Consider the following 5,343-nt stretch of genomic DNA (forward strand, 5'->3'; position numbering starts at 1 on the left):
GCAAGCACCTCAGTAGGTCTTGTTTTTGCTGTTGTTGTTGTTGTTGTTTTGTTTGTTTGTTTGTTTTCCTGGTGGAGTGACCCAAACCTTCATTCCTGAAAGGTCTGAGTCATTTGTAGTCCTGCCTGGATTGGGCTGTTGTAGTTTCCCATTGACGTTAATCACAGGGCATGGTAATACTAAGAGACGCCCAATGGATCTCCTATATTCCATGCATACTCCTCCTTACCTCTGTTGTGGAGTAGTAGTCTGATTTCATCTTGATAGTCTGGGTCAATCACCCCAGCCAACACTGTAACTCCCTTCTTAGCCTGTTGACTTAAAGGTAGGAGGAGCCCAAAGCGTCCCGGTGGCAATCTTAACTTCTAGTTCAATGGAATTGTCGTTGTGTCTCCTGGTGGCAGCATTCCTCCCTGTGGAACTAAGACCTCTAGGCCAGCAGAACATAATGTTGTGAGGATAGGAAGCAAAAATTTTGCTAGTGGATCACTAGGGGTGATGGTGAGTGGTGCCACTTCCACTTCCATCCCTTGATTCCTGGACCCGTGAATCCTGGCTAAACAGTACCATAGATTGGAGGCTGATTCAACACATACACGGCCCTCCGGAGAACTTTGCCCCAGCCCTGCAAAGTATTGTCAACTAGTTGGCGTTGTCATTGTGACTCCAAAAGACCATTCCACCGTTCTATCAATCCAGCTGCTTCAGGATGATGGGGAACATGGTAAGACCAGTGAAGTGAGCTAACTTTCATTAGCCGTAAAGTGAGTGCCTTGGTCAGAGGCAATGCTGTGTGGAATGCTATGATGGTGGATAAGGCATTTTGTGAGTCCATTGATGGTAGTCTTGGCAGAAGCATTGCATACAGGATAGGCAAGCCCGTATCAGGAGTAAGTGTCTATTCCAGTGAGGACAAACCTCTGTCCTTTTCATGATGGAAGAAGTCCAATATAATCAACCTGCCACCAGGTGGCTGGCTGATCACCCCGAGGAATGGTGCCATATCCAGTTCTCCGTGTTGGTATCTGCTGCTGGCAAATTGGACACTCAGCAGTGGCCATAGCCAGGTCAGTTTTGGTGAGTGGAAGTCCATCTTGCTGAGCCCATGTGTAGCCTCCATCCCTGCCACCATGACCACTTTGTTCGTGGGTCCATTGGGCAGTGACAGGGATGGCTGGGGAAAGAGGCTGAGTGGTGTCCACATTACGACTCATCCTATCCACTTGATTGTTAAACTCCTCCTCCGCTGACGTCACCCGTTGGTGAGGACTCACATGGGATACAAATGTCTTCACAGTTTTTGACCACTTAGAGAGTTCCATCTACATACTTCTTCCCCAGATTTCTTTGTCACCAATTTTCCAATCATGCTTCTTCCAAGTCCCTGACCATCCAGCCAAGCCATTGACTACAGCCCAGGAATCAGTATATATTTGTCCATTTCTCCTTTCATGCAAAGTGCACAACCAGGTGCACTGCTTGAAATTCTGCCCACTGGGAAGATTTCCCTTCACCGCTATCCTTCAGGGATGTCCTAGAAAGAAGCTGTAGTGCTGCAGCTGTCCACTTTCGGGTGGTGCCTGTGTATCGTGCAGAACCATCGGTGAACCTGGCCTTAGTCTTCTCTTCCTCTGTCAACTGATCATAGGGAACTCCCCATGAGGCCATCGGTGAAGGCTAGGGGAGAGAAGGCAGGTGACAGGAGTGGAAACCCTGGGCATTTGAGCCATGTCCTCATGTAACTTACTTGGCTTTCAGGACCTGCTCGAGCCTGATCACATACATACCACTTCCATTTGATGATGGAATGCTGCTGCGCATGGCCCACTTTATGGCTAGATGGGTCAGAAAGCACCCAGTTCATGATAAGGCAGTTCAGGTCACACGGTGACTTGATGACCCACAGTCAAACTTTCAGTTTCCACCAAAGTCCAGTAACAGGCCATGAACTGTCTCTCAAAAAGAGAGTAGTTATGTGAAGAAGACGGCAGGTCCTTGCTCCAAAATCCTAGAGGCCTCTGCGGTGATTCACCTATGGGAGCCTGCCAAAGGCTCCAAACAGCATCCCTATTTGCCACTGACACCTCAGACACCATTGGATCTGCTGTGTCATGTGGTCCAAGTGGCATAGCAGCTTGCACAGCAGCAGTCTGGACCTGTTGCAGAGCCTTCTCCTGTTCTGGACCCCATTCAGAACTGGCAGCCTTTCGGGTCACTCAATAAATGGGCCAGAGTAACACACCCAAACGAGGAATGTGTTGCTTCCCAAATCCAAATCGGCCCACTAGGCTTTGTGCCTCTTTCTTGGTTGTAGGAGGGGCCAAATGCAGCAACTTATCCTTTGTCTTAGAAAGAATATCTCGACAGGCCCCACACCACTGAACCCCTAGAAATTTTACTGAGGTAGAATGTCCCTGAATTTTAGTCAGATTTATTTCCCATCCTCTGACATGCAAATGTGTCACAAATAAGTCCAGTGTGTTTGCTACTTCTTGCTCACTGGATCCAATCATCAGAATGCCATCATTGTAATGGACTAGTGTGATATCTTTTGGAAGCAAAAAGTGATCAAGGTCTCTCTGAATAAGATTATGACACAAAGCCAGAGAGTTGATATACCACCGAGGTGGGACAGTAAAGGTATATTGCTGGCTTTGCCAGCTGAAGACAAATTGCTTCTAGCGGGCCTTATGGACGGGAATGGAGAGAAAGGCATTTGCTAAGTCAGTAACTGCACACCAGGTACCAGGAGACATGTTAATTTGCTCAAGCAATGAAATCACATCCAGTTTCATTGGAAATCAGCTGCAATTGGAGTCACCACTTGGTTAAGCTTACCATAATCCACTGTAATTCTCCAAGATCTGTCATCTGCATAGGCCAAATGGGAAGCTTGAATGGAGATGTGGTGGGAATCACCACCCCTACAACCTTCAGGTCCTTAATGGTGGCACTAATTGCAATCCCTCCAGGGATGTGATGTTGTTTTGGATTTACTATTTTTCTAGTTAGAGGCAGCTCTAATGGTTTCCATTTGACCTTTCCCACCATATTAGCCCTCATCCTACCAGTTAGGGAGCCAGTGTAGGGGTTCTGCCAGCTGCTGAGTATGTCTATGCCAATCATGCATTCTGTCACTGGGGAAATGACCACAGTGTGAGTCCAGGGACCCACTGGGCCCACTGTAAGTTGGACCTGAGCTAAAACTCCATTAATTACTTGACCTCCATAAGCCCCTACTTTAACTGGAGGACCACAGTGACATTTTGAGTTCCCTGGAATCAACACCACATCAGAGCTGGTGTCCAGAAGTCCCCCAAAAGTATGATCATTTCTCCTTCCCCAGTGCACAGTTACCCTGATAAAAGGCTGGAAGTCTCCTTGGGGAAGGGTGGGAGAAAGATTCACTGCCTAAATTGTCAGTAATGTAGTGGGGTCCTTCCTCAAGGGGACCTGGCCTCCCCTTCATTCAAAGGGTTCTGGGTCTCTAAACAGGCTCAGTCCTGGAAATTGATTGAGGGGTCGCGATTCTGTATTTTTATGATTAAAATTAGACTTTTGTCCATTCGACCTGCAAGTTCTCTGTATAATTTAAGTAGGAATGCAGTAGGCTTCCTATCAACTTCACGTCTAGAACACTGAGATTAATTAGCCAATGCCAGAGCTCTACATGAGTCAGATTATTCTGATTGCCACTTTGCCTCTACTGCCAATTACGGTAGCTATGCCCACCTTGCCTTTGATGGTTGAGTGCTGCCGCTTAGACCTTGCTACCTTGGGATCCAATTATTCCCATTGTATTTACATTTTGTAGTTGAGTGACTGCAGTTCCCACCATTAAATGTGACATACAGAGAAGAGCAATCACAGGGCTCTTCAAAGATGCTGGTGCTGCACTCACATGTCTATTTCTCAAGGCATTGGTCAAGGGTATATCTTCCGGACCCTACCCACTGGGATGAGTAGGTCTAGAGTGACTAATCCACTCCACCATCCCAATCTCCTTAAGCCTTTGGATCCCTTCCTCTACATTAAACCATGAGAGATCAGGGATTTACAGCTCACTCACAGTGGGCCGTCTTTTAATCCATATTTCAGCTAACCAAGCAAATAAACTATTAGAATCATTTTTAACTCCCCAAGCTGCAACATTAAATGCAGAGCCCCTGCTTAGTGGGCCCAAACCAATAAATTCAGCCTGATCCAACTCTATGTTCCTTCCACCATTATCCCATACCCATAATATCCATTCCCATGGTTGTTCTCCAGATTACTGTTTTTATAAATTAGAGAACTGAAACAGTTCTCTTGAAGTGCTGTGCACCTCCTCATGGGTCACACTCTGAACCTTACCTCCAGGGACCCACTGGAACTTTAGTTACAGGTCTAGACTGTCATCAACGTAATGGACCAGACTTTAGTTACAGGTCTAGACTGTCATCAATGTAGTGGACCAGGAAACAGGGGTGTTGGGGTCGCTCCTGAGGATAATCAATATTATTTTGCCTGGCAACTGCCTCAGGGGAGGCCATCCCTGTTGCCTCAGGCAGCACAGGCTTTATCTCCTCAGACAAAGGAGGAAAGGTTGATGGCAGCATGAGTTGGGGAGTGGATGTTGCCACTGTTGGAGATGGGGAAGCTGTTCCTTCAGCAAAAAAGGTACATCAGAGTTTACAAACTCAGTGTCCCCAGCTTCATCTGGGTCCTCCCACATTTCCCCATTCCAAGTTGCAGGGTCCTGTTATTTTCCAATCAATGCCCTCACTTTAACAGTAGACACCTGGTGAGGCTATACATGCACGTTTTGTTGCAGGTCAGCCACTTGCATCATAAGAGTTTGTGTCTGTTTTTTCACAATTTCAGCTCTTTCTGTACAGGAGATGAGGGTCTCACTCAGGGCAATCTTAGCAGATTTGAGGCTTGGTATCTGCTTCTGAAGCCGGGAGACAAAATCCCTGAGTTCATCATTTTCTTTCATCACTTTGTCTATTAAACTCAGGAGCAACCAACCAGCTTCGTTATGTTCCTTGGTTCTCCACATATGGTTAAAGTATTATGTATAGAGTCACTAAACTCCTTGCCACTCACAAGAAGTGAATCAAGCATGTCAAATGCACTTACTTTGCTTAAGTCTCTAAACAGTTCACACCAAGGACTATCAGTGTTCTCCGTACTATTAGACGCAGAGTCCTTAGCATTTTGGGGTTTAACCATATTAAGCAGCCAACTGTAGAAACCCCAAAACCATTGAAAGAACTCCATCCTTAATATCCTGTTTCTCTAGAACCACTCCAGTACCAAAATCTGTGTTAGGGTTCTCTTGGAGGGACAGAACTAATAGTA

This window comes from Mandrillus leucophaeus, unplaced genomic scaffold, assembly GCF_000951045.1.
Source record: "Mandrillus leucophaeus isolate KB7577 unplaced genomic scaffold, Mleu.le_1.0 Scaffold1038, whole genome shotgun sequence".
NCBI lineage: Eukaryota > Metazoa > Chordata > Mammalia > Primates > Cercopithecidae > Mandrillus > Mandrillus leucophaeus.